Below are 16304 nucleotides of genomic sequence, written 5' to 3'. Positions count from 1 at the left end.
ATATTTTCAAAAGCGCTCCGATGTTTTCGGAGACGTTTGTTACCCACTAGCTCGATAGCTAGCCGGGGGCTAGGCTCACTAGAGCCCGTGAGAACACCGGACTTCCGGCAAATCGTTTTCAAACCCACCTACTCAGGTTAAACATATATAAGTCACTTAAAAATGTTATTGTTTGGTTTTTTTTTTTGTATTTTATATGTTCCTGAGTAAATCGGTTTGGCTGAGATCAAAGTTATAGTTTTTGCACAGCTGAATAAACCTCAAGCAGACAGCTGATTATCAGAAGCATGAGATGTTCAAGAATATACTCCGGTGTCCCGTTATATTTTAGATAGCAAGGAGTTTATTAAACTTCACCGGAACAATCTGCAAATTTCATTAAAATTTAATAAACTATCATCTTGCCTTTATTTATAGTCAGCACATACTTTAAACACTTAAAGCTGTAAGCTAATGATAGTTATATAAGAGCAGATGAATGCTGGTGCAATAAGCTGTACGTCTAATGTTCGACTAATCGCAAAAATAATCGGTGACTAGTCGACTATCAAAATAATCGTTTGTGGGAGCCCTACTTGTTACATGTGCAGGCACATCAGTCCTGCTGTGAGATTTCTGCCTCCAGCCCCAATCAATGGGAGGATGGAATATTTGAGGAAAGTCTGAATTCTGAACAGTTTCTTAAAAAAAAAAAAAGTGATTATCTTGTTAAGTTTTTCTTTTTCTGCTTTCCAATGCAACTTTCAGGGCAGTAAGCACCGCGAGGCTTTAGTGACCTTCATTACAACAGAAGGCGCAAATCTCAGAAACAGACATTTAAAATACAGCCAAAGCTGTTTGCATGGCTAGATATCCATAGAGATAACAAGAAAATGGAACCGTTTTCACACAAGCTCTGAAGCCCTAAACTTTTCCATTAGGCTTCAGCCAACAGAGCAGAGTGTGAGAATGCAACTGTCACACAGTTCTTGGTGTTTTAGGGTTTCTGTGCCTCCTTTTGCTTTGACTTTTCCTCCCTTTCTTTCTTTCTTTGCCTGTGTTGGTAGACACATGATCTAAGAGAACTTGTACATTGTTACATTATGTTACAAGTGATAATAATGAGCTCTGTTAAGTGTGCACGCTTACTGACTGCACATCTGACTTGCATATGCATGTGTGTCTTTGTGTGTGTGCGTCTTTAGGAAGATGTATGTGGCCGTCTTTAAATGGCCTTGAGTTAATGGCCTGCCTCCTCACTGTAGAGTAGCTGAATCAAGTGGCTCTAATGGGACCAATATATCTGCCTAAGCGCCGCTTATCACACCAGCTCGACGGATGGGAGGATGAAAACATGAGGGAGAGAGGGAGACAGAAAAACAGATGTGCACTCCAGAGAGCGACACAGCTTCTTTCAAGCTTAAAAAGTGCAAGGATGTGCACGCGCATGTCACAAATATAAGGGTGTAACGGTGAAAATTGATGACAGTCTTTAAAGTGTTATATAGTCACTTCAGAGGACGAGTCACTGGGATGTCCTGCCATGGTGTACTCGTGTCTGTACACTGTTTGTTTGTTTCTGTTGGCTACTGTACAGCATCTAGCTGGTAAACCTGTGTTCTAATCAAAGCGCTTGTGTCCCATTTGGAAAATGCCTTTCCCAACGCCAGATGATATGTGAATCCACCGAAAGCCGAGATGGTCCAGTTTCCACCGGCACTTAAACGCAGCATGTATTTGTAGATCCGTGTGGAGCTGCACACGTGTTTATTTGCCAAGTTGTTTTGCACGTGTTCAGATTGCTTGGCTTTAGCGTGTAGACTAGCACGTGCATTTGTGAGAACTAAAAATGCTGCACACATCAGTAAATCTTTGTTTTTCTCTGTGAATCATGTAGCGTGCATCTGTGTCTAATTGGGAACTACAGCTTTTTTCTTCTAAACGGATTCATGGTCAGAGGGTGTGAAAGTCCTGTCTTTCATTGCTTAACCCACTCTGGACTTGTGACATGGCGGCAAAAGTAATTGTGAAACTGTGCATAACCTTGTGTCTTTAATTTTGTTTCTGCAGGCTATATGACGATGATGATTATGATAAAAAAATGTTAAAAAAAATTCAGCCTTTTCACTGCTGAATGGAACAAACTCAATTTACATTTGTGTCAGTAGAAATTCCTTAATGAAGACCTTAATACAATCAGTGGCATAAAAAGAACCGTTAACAGTCTGGAGCTGCCATACTTCTGATTCATTTCCAATCTAAATGCAGGAAGCACACATTGAAAAATAATACAAAAATGTCTCAAAATGTAAAAGTACGTCCCTCACCCTTCCTTAAACCCAGACTAATCCCCTCTGTCCATCTCTTTATTTTCGTCTCACAGCCGATCCCGACAGAGGTGGCTTATCTGATTTTGGGCAGCTCTGGTTGCTATCCAGCGCATATTTGAGCCCGTCAGAGCACAGTGGTACTGCCAGCACAGTTTTTTCCAGGAGTGTGTCTGGCGGCTGCTTGTGTAATGGACTTTTTCCTCCACCTATACAGTAAACAGACCTCGCCCTGTCCACAACGCCACTTTGCATTCATAAAACCCACTGAAAACTCACAGCAGAATTGTGTTTACTACCTGTCTGAGGCAACATAATCAACTCTGTCCAGTGTTTATCATAGTCTGCTGTATAAAGCAAACCCTCAAAACAAGTCACCAACAACTGTTTATTCCTGTTTTTATTACCTTATTTATCACCAGCTCTTTTGCACAAACTACAAAATAAAGTGCAAGACGAGGGAACTATGCACTGCAGTGGCACAGAAATTATTTGAATCTAATACTTGCTGCAAAAACAGCATCCCGGGAGTATTAAAGCAATCCATCACAAATATAGTTACAGAACAAACTAAAATATTTCTTATCTAAAAAGCCCCTATTCAAAGAGCCATTTTACAGCATATTTAGCATATTTTCTATGCTTAATGCAAAGAGATTAATGCTTATGTGGCATTTTAAATGTTGCTGAGTCTATAATATATCCTCTGATACATCAAGATTAAAATGTTAAACTTCCAACAATAATAGTCTCCATTATGAATGAGCATGATCAAGTAAAACGCATGCTCGACCAATTAAAGGATGAAGCAAATCCAGCCCTCCCAACCACAGCTGTTCACTCCATCATTCTGCCTGAACTTTCCTGGACTAGTCTGGACCAGCAAGACTGTTTTGTATCTAAAGCTACAAAATAAATAAATTAAACAAAATTAAAATAAATAAATCACTCAAAGTACAAATGAATCACAAGAGTGGCTTTCCTGAATGACTTACAAGTGTGTGTAAGATTAGTGGTGATACAGCACATTGACAGGACATTTTACCGTCCATTATGGCAGATTAATGCTGAAGCGTTTGCTTGTTGCCATGACAAATCTCTGCGGAGCGCTTGACACCAGTGAGTAACACTTAAGCGCTGTCATCCTCACAGCCCACATATTTTTCTCTTAAGAAACTGAATGACAGGAAATACTCTGGTGCAGACTAATTCAGCATTATATGACTATTAGGATCATCAGTCTCCAGCTGAATGAATGCATCCATTTTCTTATGTTAGCTTTCTTGAAATTTTATATTTAACTATCATATTCAGCTCACAATACACAGGAAAGTGCTTGTGAGAACATGACCACAATTTGGGTGAAGACCTATTAGGCTATCACTGTGTGTAAGTTTCACTAAAATCTGAGAAATATTCTAGAGAGATCCTTTAAAGCAATTCTTAGGACCGTGGATAGAGAGATGGATGTGTCATCATGCCATAAGCTTATCAGCTTTCTGGAAGGATGAGCTAAAAAGGATAAAAGGATAATAAACAAAGTTAAAATAAAAGAAACAGGTTTACAAAGATGCAAAAACACACTGTGGGGGGGTGGGGGTAGTGTAATTGTGTTAGGTCCTGGAGGATCAAAGAAGAAGTGAAAGAAGGAACGCATCCGTACCTGGGGAAACTAAAAGAGAAGAGGGTAAATGGAGAGACTTAAGACTTAAAACAAACTGAAAAGTAACAAACTAATAACAGAAACTATTGTAAGAAATTGGTATAGGCATTTTTTTTTAATTATTTTTTTGGGTGGGGTTTCGGGGTGGGATTGGTAAAACTTTTGCAGTATCATTTTATGAATGTAGTGCTGTGACACTTCAAGAGTGTAAGTTGTTAATGATAACATGTGAGGTGACAGCTGATTCTCACATCATATTACAAGTATGGAAACCTGCCACTGTCTGGTTCATGGCCCAACAAATTTATTTATTTATTTATTTATTTTATTTATTTTTTTTTTTTTTTTTTACACACGGCACCATAGAACCCATACGAGGTAAGCTAGCCCCTTATTGCTCTCTCTCCACCTATATCACATTTGATTAATGCAAACGTGTGCTTGAGCCATCAGCAAAATCAACTATTAATTCTGGCATTTATTCAGAAAAAAAATGAAAAAGCCGCTCCAAGATGTAGAGCATTAGAACCTTTAGTAGAAAAATCAAGAAACCCAACTACCAGGTGAAGTACATGTGAGCACCAAAACACACGTGTTAGCTAAATAACAAAAAAAACAAAACAAAAAAAACTACAACTACAATACAGTTCCACCTGGAAAGAACTAAATAGGATCTATAACCCTCCTTTGTTATTCTTTACTTTTTACCAGCACCCACCAATCTATCATTCCCTACTTTCAATTATTCTATTAATTGTGCAAACCGCACGCGCTCACAGCCTGAGGTGATATCTGCAAAATGTTTATTTAGTCTGGCTGTCAAAAAAGTTCAGCAGAACTGCTATAATTGTGCAATTCATTATGTATCAATGCAATTTAATTAAGTGCAGCGACGCAACAGCACTCTGTGTTTGTAAAACTATTTTCAGTTCTGGCTGCCATTTTCTTCACATAAAACGAAACGCCGGGATCTGCGGCCATTCCCTTATTGTTTGGCACCAAGCCCAAACCCTGCAGTAAACATATTATTTTCAGCAGGCGGCTCTTTTCAATCTCTCTGATTTGAGCTGTCATGTGAAAAATATACTATTGCGCCACTTAAACACCCCTGTGTACCCCAGTTTTGGACAGCACAAAAGCTCTTATTGATTTTTAAAATCAACAAATCAGACCCACATTTTGTTTTCCTCCAAATGACTTAAAACCAACTGTAAACCACACCAGCTAAACTCTTGCTGGGGTAAAGTACAGAAGTTGAAACTGTGTCAGATTAAGATGTAAGCCAGCAGATTTGGGCAGCATTTATTAAACATTAGGACTGCATCAACACAGCACTCCTATTTCTTTTCATCAAACTAAAGCGTGGGCAGAATCTCTGACAAAACAACACAGGGTTGGCAAGGGAACAAAAAAAAAGTTTAGTCTGCCAATAAAATCAATATCAGCTGGCAGAACACAGCATAGGCTAAGACATGTAAAACAATGTTAATATGAAACTCACCAAAATCCAGAAAAATGTGATGGGGTAACACTTGCCCAGCTTCAGCTTGAGGCATACAAATCACAAGTACTGTGACTTTTTTGCATCAAAATGAAGATTCATAAACTATATGCTAAACCAAATAAATACTTTAAAAAGAAAAAAAAACTACCACTGTTAATGCAAAAGACATATATAAGCAGTATTTTCTTTTAACAAGGGTTGCAAAACATCAATTCTTAAATGTGCTGGCTTACACAGTTAAGCCCTCTAATATGATAGTGCACTGATTACACTTTTAAAGACTTTTAAAGCTTAAATCCACAACCTCTGCTGTAGTTAACATTGAAAACCTACTCAGACAAGTTTGTACAAGATTTAAAAAGAAAGTAAAGCCTGGCCTCAGTCCAATAACCCCTTTGTCTCTCCCTCTTGCTTCTGTTACTTTCTTCTACCCTCGATCACCCTCTAATCATGCCCTCTTCTGTGTGAACAAGTTTGCCCGCCTGGTTTACAGAGCAGGGAGTAAATATTTAGGAGGGAGGTGGAGGAGAGGACCAAGCGAGTGTTGGATAAATCAGAGAGGAGGAGGATTATGTTAATGTGTCCAAACAACTACGGTCAAATCCTGGGACAGAAAGAAAGAGACTGATGAGACAACAACAAGGGAAAGGAAGGGGAAGGGAGATGAACTGAGCGATGCTAGAAATGCAACCTCTTAGTGAGATATAAATGAGAAAGTCTTGGATGAAAAACAAAAAAGCAAAGGGAGTTGGGCGTGCAGGATTCCTGTGGTCAGAGGGCAGAGACAAGGAGGCTAAGGAGGCTGCAAGGACAGAGGGGCTCAGACAGAGAGAAAAAAACATGAGGGGGACGCAGAGAGAAAATCAACACATAGAGAAGGAGGGAATGGGGTCCTAATCTTCTTCGCTCCCACCTTCAGATCAGCTGAGCTCCTGCGGTCACAGCTGCTCTCTGATTGGCTAAGACTGCAGAGAGTGGTGGATTAAAGGACAGGAGGGGGTACTTCTTAGTTTTTGGTGGTTTGTGTGTGTGTGTGTGTGTGTGTGTGTGTGTGTGTGTGGGGGGGGGGGGGGGGGTGGGGGGCCGTCTATATATGAATGCTCTTGTGAGAATCACTTTAATGCAAGGACACGGTGGTCACTCCTCACTTATTTTTGTTGAGAGGATTTGATCTTGAGTTAGGGGTCAGGATTAGACCAAGTCCTGCACATATCTGAGGCCTTCCAGTATTTATCAATTCCCTTTAAAGTGTAAACTTGTCTGCACTTTTTTTCAAGTTCAACTGGGAAAAGTTCATTTGAAAAATACAAAAAGACCAGACTTCAAACTGAAGCTAAAAAAAAAAAAAAAAAGACAAAAATTAAGACATTTTAATAATTTTAAAGACTTAGATGACAAATATTTGATAACTCTAACTAAACTTAATAACTCTAAAAGACACTTGCATAAAAGGTTTCATTAAAACATTTACTGGTGGCAGTTCCAGAGGTCTTTTAAAACATTTACACTCACAAAGTCGTGAATACCAAGTCAGTGAGTTGTTCAAATGACTTCTTCTCATGAATATGGTAAACATTACACCACCTGGAGGCCCAGTTATACCTGACAGGAGGGTCCTCACAAGTTGGAATGCCAAACGTGTGTGTGTGTGTGTGTGTGTGTGTGTGTGTGTGTGTGTGTGTGTGTGTGTGTGTGTGTGTGCATATACCTGTGAATGTGTGCGTTTGAGTTTTTAGTACACACACCCGCTTCCCAAACCTCACACGTACTTGTGTGAGCTGACAGCAGAGGAAGCCAAGTCTCATGCAGCGCTTTCAATCTCACCCAACAGAGATTTTCCTCTTCCATTTCATTTTACATTCACGGTCAACACACACACACGCACACACACACACATATACATATATATATATATATCTCCTCGGCACCCCCTGTCTTCTCACTAGCTGAAATCGTTTACTCTTTCGCAACCTCGGCCGCTTTCAACTCAGCAGGACTCCAACACTGTTGCAACGTGTGTGTGTGTGTGTGTGTGTGTGTGTGTGTGTGTGTGTGTGTGTGTGTGTGTGAGTGAGAGAGAGAGAGAGAGAGAGAGGTGCGCTTAGCTCAGTGTAAGTGAAATGCAGAGAGAGAAATAACTTGAAGGATGACCTATAACAGTGAGGGAGGATGATGCAGTAGGAGGAGATGAATGGTGAAATAACACATGTTGTATTAGTTGTCCAAGGTTATCTTGTCTTATCTGCTGTTGTTATGAATATCCAGTGTTACTGTGTGCTAATAAATTGTATTGCCTTGAACTGGGAAAAGAGGTCAGAGAAATCGAAAGCCTGATAAGATATGATGGAAGACAGAAAAATGAGTCATACTGCAGCTGTTGGACGGGTCGCAGTCAAAAGGTGAGCACGGCTCTATGCCAATCACATTCACTGTGAGAGAGGACAGTCACAGCAAGGCCCAGGGCTGGACTGGGACAAAAAATCGGCCCGGGCATTTTGACTAGAGACCGGCCCACCAAGTATTATAGCAAAAACCATAAAGCCGTTGAATGAAAACAAACACTGTTGTCACAGAGATGTACACTGTCTCGTTGGTATATATGCATCAGTCTAATAAACTTAAACCTACACCATCCTCCCTATTCTGGTATTCTAAACAGTACCCGAAAGTAGACTGCTTGGTCGAGTTAACCTCCTGAACTATCTACAACACATGGTGAAAACCTGAAATTAAGACAGAGAAGACTAGAGGTGAGACATGATCATTACAGATTACTGATGACAGATTTACATATATTTTCATAAACAATTAATTTGCCACATCAATAAACAGCATGGCAGGGCAAAATATTTTTTCTAACATGGCAACCTTTAAAAAGTGAAAGGAGACAGAAAGACAGGTGAGAAAGAATAAAACTTAGTTGACTTTTTGATGGCATTTTACACACAGTACTGGTACAGAATCTAGAAAATGTGGGAAAATACTGGCATCATATACAGTACTTAGCTACTTCTGAAGAAATTATGATGGGACCCTAAAAAAATTACTATGTACAATAATGGATTTCTATACATTTTACATCAGATGAAAATGTTTGCTCTAAGATTCAGATAATTATTTGTTAAAAGCGAGACATTTTAAATGAGAAAAAGAAAGAAAAGTATTTCCTTGTGCCCTCCTCTCCCTGTTAATGTCCTACCTGGGTCCCTGGCAACACTTTGCTAGACCCGCCCCTGCACAGTCACCAGCTGTCAGCTACTTAGAAAAGGATCCTGGTGTTATTTGTCTCTCAGAAACAGTTCATAACTTCCTTTCAACTCATTCATGTCACCTAAAAGGTAAACCTGTTTCTCCTTCACCTGTTCAGCTCTGATGATTCAGTAAGAACATCTCCTGGTTTCATCTTCATGTTTCTTTCTCACCAGATAACCAAACCGATATCATGACCAGCAGCTTTTACAGCTGTGGCTCCAGCAAACATCAGCTGATACTAGAAATTAATATTAAATCAATTCTAACAACAGCTGATCAAGCTTAAACGTGCTGCTGTTGTTTAGCGCGACATCCGCCGGTTTCCTCTTTCTGGCGCAAGGTGGGAGATAAACAAACAAGAGAGAAAAGCTGATCAGATGATCATTGATCAGGTTCATGATTGAAGTGAAACCTTTATGGGGAGGGGAAAAAAAACAAAAAAAACAAAAAAAACGAAAAACGAAAAAAAACCCATCGGCCCATAAAAACAAATAATTACCATCGGCCCACCGGCCAGTCCAGCTATGGCAAGGCCTGATCACTTGAACATTAACAGGCCTGCAGCATGAAGTGCAGCAAAGAAACCAATGTGGGAAATCGCTACTGTAACTGTAAGAAGGTCAAAACTACAAGGATAACATCAGGGTTACTAAAATAAAAAGAATGGCAGCTTTTCTGAAAGTTTTAGGAGCTTTTTGGTGTCATGTGCACTCAAGGTACTTGGCACATGATTTGGTAGTCCAGAAAGTGCTACGCAGAGCTTTCTAGGCCCATGTTTGCATGTTACAGCTGTACACTGTCACCAAGGGCCAATGTCTAAAATATTAACAACAACTAATGTGGGCAATCCTTGATTATGTTTATGCTGTTGTTAGCTGTTTAGCTTAGCCCCTGAAAAATTGATAATATACAATGATGGTTTTGTTTTTTCCTGCCATCATTTCCTTTTGTTTTCAAGCCTACTTTCCAACCAGTCAGCAATTGAGCTACACAAGGAGACTTCCTAAATGGGCAATTTGCTGATGGCTTTTGGACTGCACACACGTGCGTCTCTGTAGCCTCTGTGGGCACTGAATCCTTCTTTCTACCACAGGGCTGCACCTTTCTGGTCCCCCTCAAGAATATGACCCAGTCCCCTTTAATGTCTCCTTAATCATTGCTCATGCTGCCTGTGTGCATGTCCAAAGTTTAAAACTAATCATAAATGTCATAATCTTTTTTTTTTTTTCCTCCTAAATCTTTTTCCGAATTCCTAAACTAAGGTTTGAAAACTTTAAAAGCAGGATCAAATAGGTTCTTCCCCTCACTTCTTGACACAAGAGTTTCAGTGAGGTAGGGAGTGGATTTATGAAGAGAGCAGTAGGAAGGTTAGGTGAACGCGCTGACCTCAACACGAGGCAAGTGTCATTCTTTTCAGATATTATGATGTACTTCCTCTTTATTCACTTTCTGCTTCAGTTTGCCCTCATCTAACTGTGAAAACCTTCAACACAATAAGCCCTTACAGCCATTTCCATAGGAACCACACTCACAAAGTATGCCCTTCCTTCTCTTGTGTGATTGTATGGATGTGAAACTAGAGTGGCAAGAACACAAACACATTCCTCCAATGGAGCAGCACTTCATGCTTCTTACAGCTTATACTTACACCCTGCAATCAAACATAGTAAAATGTGCCTATGTTGCCACATTTAGACGAGCACACCCCCTGAGCTCAGACAGCTCTGTCAATGAAAGAATGGGGGTGTTATTAATTTGATTAAACGTCTGTGAGTTATGCCTTCATTAAACTTCATCAAGGCTAATTAGTATCCTGGCATTGAGATGTGCGACCCACTAAAATGCTCTTCAACTAACCACCTCTGATGACACTGTCATAATAGTCACCCACTTTGAACATGTAACATAATCATGCTCAGTTATTAGTTAAATCTTTAGTTAGTTTTACGATCATTTCTACACAATAGCTCAAAATCATCCATGCAGATATTTTGTCTTTATTCTGAAGTTTGAGAAACTAGCACAGACTTTAATTTACTGATCGCCACTTACAAACCTGTTAAACTTACAGCTGAATAACTGTGGGTAAAATAAAGCAGTACAACTTCAGAGAAAGTATCTCTTTTAATGTGGGCATTTGTACCAGACTGTCACTGCGAAAAAGTACCGAGGATGAAGTCCTCGACTTGATTTACCAGCTGATGTTCCAATTCTATTGCTATTATGCAACCAATTCAGTATGCGACCAGATGTGAAATATAGACACAACCTTTCCATCTGTGAAAAACAGCCAGGAAACAGTCTTTGGAGAACACAATGAGGGACAAGGCTTCTGGGACATGGCTGAGAAGCTGAGAGGCAGGAGCTGTCTAGGTTACTTTAGTGTTTTTTTTTTTTTTTTTAATTCTTCTGGTACCTGACTGGGTTGACTAGTGTACTTTTAATAATAGTTACAAATCCTGTTTAATGACTCCAAGTATCCAGATGCCAGTCAATGCCAGTATCCAAGTGAATGAGTAATACAACTCCCCCACTCAGAGCAGTTATAAAGGGGCAAAATATCCATAGAGGTCAAAACCATCTCCTGTACCAGGCTGTAACTAAGCGTTTTGTTTACTTGTAATGCCCCAACTTACAACCTAATAAAAGGCAAGTGAAGCAGCAAATCTTGCAAACTAACTGGTACAACTTGAGAAGTGTTCTTATAAAAAAGGTGAAATTTATGATAACACACCCTCCCCAGTATGGTCCAGTATAAACAGGCCAAAGTAATGGGAGGTGAAGAGAAGACCCATAGCTGTAAAGTCAATTTCCTTCTCACCTTCATGCAACAGCAGCTCCTAAAGTTACAGCACTGACATTCACAACTCCACATATTTTATCCAACACACATGCACGCACGCATACAACCACAACAAGGATTTTTACATGCTCCTCTTAGTCCCCTGTGTTCCCCTCTGCTCTCTCTTTGGTCTCTGTGCAGCTATGAAACTTTATCTGGGGGAACACAAGTGCAAGATACACACACACACACACACACACACACACACACACACACACACACACACACACACACACACACACACACACACACACACACACAGACAGCCACAGCTGAACTGCAGTTTCCACATGATCTCCAAATTGTAATTAGATCAGACGTTTACACAGATAGCTTCATAGGCACAGTCCACTAGGCCACTTTGCCTCCACTCCCATCTTCATGAGTTTCTCTCAGACACACACAGACACACAGACACACACACACACACACACAGATTCCTCCAGCGTGATTCAGGAGAACTCTGCTTTGTCTGGAAATTGCTGAGAAATTAGTTAAGGTTCAAACAACACAAACTATAATGCAACAATTCTGCAGGGAGGACAATGTATCTTTCTGTGTTTATCTGTGTGGCTACTGTCGTTCTGGATTCTCACGGTCTCTCACACACACACACACACACACACCTGCAGATCAAGAACAGTCGAGAAAACCAACTTGGAAAATGTTGTTAAATAACATAAAAATTTCTCTTCTCGGTTTTACGATCCATTTCCCTCAATCCAATCAGTCAAATACAGGGAGTGCAGAATTATTAGGCAAATGAGTATTTTGTCCACATCATCCTCTTCATGCATGTTGTCTTACTCCAAGCTGTATAGGCTCGAAAGCCTACTACCAATTAAGCATATTAGGTGATGTGCATCTCTGTAATGAGAAGGGGTGTGGTCTAATGACATCAACACCCTATATCAGGTGTGCATAATTATTAGGCAACGTCCTTTCCTTTGGCAAAATGGATCAAAAGAAGGACTTGACAGGCTCAGAAAAGTCAAAAATAGTGAGATATCTTGCAGAGGGATGCAGCAGTCTCAAAATTGCAAAGCTTCTGAAGCGTGATCATCAAACAATCAAGCGTTTCATTCAAAATAGTCAACAGGGTCGCAAGAAGCGTGTGGAAAAACCAAGGCGCAAAATAACTGCCCATGAACTGAGAAAAGTCAAGCGTGCAGCTGCCAAGATGCCACTTGCCACCAGTTTGGCCATATTTCAGAGCTGCAACATCACTGGAGTGCCCAAAAGCACAAGGTGTGCAATACTCAGAGACATGGCCAAGGTAAGAAAGGCTGAAAGACGACCACCACTGAACAAGACACACAAGCTGAAACGTCAAGACTGGGCCAAGAAATATCTCAAGACTGATTTTTCTAAGGTTTTATGGACTGATGAAATGAGAGTGAGTCTTGATGGGCCAGATGGATGGGCCCGTGGCTGGATTGGTAAAGGGCAAAGAGCTCCAGTCCGACTCAGACGCCAGCAAGGTGGAGGTGGAGTATTGGTTTGGGCTGGTATCATCAAAGATGAGCTTGTGGGGCCTTTTCGGGTTGAGGATGGAGTCAAGCTCAACTCCCAGTCCTACTGCCAGTTTCTGGAAGACACCTTCTTCAAGCAGTGGTACAGGAAGAAGTCTGCATCCTTCAAGAAAAACATGATTTTCATGCAGGACAATGCTCCATCACACGCGTCCAAGTACTCCACAGCGTGGCTGGCAAGAAAGGGTATAAAAGAAGAAAAACTAATGACATGGCCTCCTTGTTCACCTGATCTGAACCCCATTGAGAGCCTGTGGTCCATCATCAAATGTGAGATTTACAAGGAGGGAAAACAGTACACCTCTCTGAACAGTGTCTGGGAGGCTGTGGTTGCTGCTGCACGCAATGTTGATGGTGAACAGATCAAAACACTGACAGAATCCATGGATGGCAGGCTTTTGAGTGTCCTTGCAAAGAAAGGTGGCTATATTGGTCGCTGATTTGTTTTTGTTTTGTTTTTGAATGTCAGAAATGTATATTTGTGAATGTGGAGATGTTATATTGGTTTCACTGGTAAAAATAAATAATTGAAATGGGTATATATTTGTTTTTTGTTAAGTTGCCTAATAATTATGCACAGTAATAGTCACCTGCACACAGATATCCCCCTAAAATAGCTAAAACTAAAAACAAACTAAAAACTTCTTCCAAAAACATTCAGCTTTGATATTAATGAGTTTTTTGGGTTCATTGAGAACATGGTTGTTGTTCAATAATAAAATTATTCCTCAAAAATACAGCTTGCCTAATAATTCTGCACTCCCTGTAGAGGCAGCGTTACATGCCACATGAACACAAATACACGTGCAAACACTTGCTTCTAAGTGGCCTGCACTGTGGGGTTTTCAGCCACACAAAAATATGTTATTACATTTCAAAAAGTCGTTGAAATCTTACTTACTTGAGAAAATGCATAATTTAGTTAGCAGAACAATAATCTCAGAACTGGAAGACACTCTAAGACAAATATGCTCTTTATCTGAGGGAGTGAGTGTAAGCGCCTGTCTTTGATGAATGTACTCTCGTCTGATATTTGGAATACAGATCAGATTTCAATAAAGATGAAACAATAAATTTAATGTCAGAATTTGGGAGTTGTGATCGCTTAAAGCTGTACGACTTGCGGTGCTAGTGGAGACGCAGCCAATCAGGACGCATTCTTGTTAACACAACTCATCAACTATGTGTTATTTCAAAGTGTTCATTTAAGTAGGCAACTTTCCATGGATGTATGCGTTTCTTCCAGTTATCAAGCAGTTTGGACCAGTCGTACCGGCTTCAGCTGCTAGAGAAACTGAAGCAGGCTGAGCAGAGGTGCTAAATAAACTACAAATAAACCTAAACTGACAAGGGAGGAACCTACACAAAGAAGGAGGAAATAGTATTATTGTAGGGTCTTTACCTTGCAATGTTGCGAATCTTGCAAAAGTGTGTTGTTGCTATAGAAATAAATTAGTGGCTATCCCAGCTGACATAGGTAGGCGTGGTACACCCTGGACAGGTCACTAATCTGTTGCAGTGCTAACACAACATGACTTAAGTAAAAGTCTAATAATTGTTAAGACTTTTTGCAGTGCCAAGGAGAAAATAGATTCTAAATATTATAAAGTATTCAGTGTTTCTAAACTATAAATACAGGCATATATCAAGGGAAAAAAGTGATACTTTGTTTCATGATTTGTAGTCTTCGCTGTTGGAAAACTGAACTGCATTAAGTTGATATGTGATGTGATCATTGATCTAGTGGATGCAGTAGCAAGAAGAAGCGGTGCGTTTGCTTGACAGTATCTACGGTTTTTAATGGCTGACTACTACAACAATACAAAATCTATGTGATATGAGAATTGCGATTATGATATTGACTGGACAGAATCCAAGAGAACCAGCGTGGAACTACAGAGCGGTGGAGCAGAGGATCGATCAGACAGTACTAATGGATTAGAAAGGTCCAGCTAGATGCTCTGATATCTGTCAGCTGCTTCCATGCGTCTCCTTAAATAAGTAACAAGATGCAGATCAATACACGGCAATCTGACACACTGAATATTCAACTGGCCAGAGATCAATAACGCCTCTCCCAACCTCTAACTAGCTTAATATGACAGAGGAAGACTGATGGAGAAAGCATATCAGCACATACACAAACACAACCACGCAGCTCTAAAGGAGGTTGGGGAAGTCTCAAATAAAAGGGCAGCTTGCTTTTTTCCGCTGTGAGCAGGCGAGGAGAAAGAAAAAGAGAAGACTCACATTGACATTTCACACCAATACACCGGTGTTTAAAAAAAGAAAAAAATGCTGTGGAGATCTCCTCCACTTGACAAACTGACATGCTCTACAAGAGAATACTCCTGTCTGCCTCAGCTGCCAAGACTTCCCCTCCAGCCAAACTTCATCTGTTGCCAAAAGTCACTCAAGCATTTTTCTGCACGGGGCATACACCAAGCAGAGCGTCTGGCTCACAAGTACTACCCCACCTGACCAGTGACCCATTCACCGTTTCACCGGGTGATGATGGGATCCATATGGGTTCAATTACAGATTTTTTTTTACTTTTTATGGAGGGAAAAAAAGCCTCTGCCTGAGAACATTTCTACATTTATAGAAAAATTCAGAAGTCATCCAGTTATGTGAAATTAGTGCCAGAGACCTGCCAAGAACAACCAGAGTCTTGGTTAAGTGATGGGATTTTAATGCCTTGCTCATGGGGCTCATGCATAATATTCAGTCGGGAATAGCTGATTTACTCTTTAGAACCGCATCTGGCACGCTGGTTGATGTAACAGCTTAGAAAATTGATCTAGATTTAAATTAAACCTTTAAAAGGGAAATTACATTACAACAAATTACGTAAATACAAGTTCATTACAATGGAAAAAAGAAATGTTTTAAGAAAAGCATCAAAAATGTTCAAGTGCTCAAAGTATTGAGAATGTCTTTTTATTTCAATTAATTTAATAATCAGGTAAAAATCTTCTTCAGATGCTTGTTAAGATTTCAGAAGTTTGGCTACCTAAGGAAAGCATTTGAGGAAAAAACATTTTATGGTAAGTATAAAAAAATAACGCTTAACTTAAAAACCGACAGATTGTATGAAATATATTTGGCAAATTTACAGTGTCTTTGAAATGAAAAACTCAGAGGGACACACTTGGATTACTGTCACAGGCGACTTACTAAACATGCAGTGCTTTGACTTCAATGC

General features: G+C 40.1%; 1 protein-coding gene across 2 annotated transcripts in view; it reads right to left on the bottom strand.

Moving 5' to 3' along the window:
• lrp4 (low density lipoprotein receptor-related protein 4) overlaps positions 1 to 16304 on the bottom strand; it is a 108471-nt gene that overhangs the window by 45202 nt on the left and 46965 nt on the right. The gene's annotated exons all lie outside the window — the stretch shown is intronic.

The sequence above is a fragment of the Copadichromis virginalis genome, linkage group LG1, assembly GCF_057382275.1.
Source record: "Copadichromis virginalis isolate Kocher_CV1m ecotype Utaka linkage group LG1, C_Virginalis_male_GT1.1, whole genome shotgun sequence".
NCBI classification, from domain to species: Eukaryota; Metazoa; Chordata; class Actinopteri; order Cichliformes; family Cichlidae; genus Copadichromis; species Copadichromis virginalis.
Note: the sequence above shows the minus strand (reverse complement) of the source record. Positions and strands in the feature narration are given on the sequence as shown.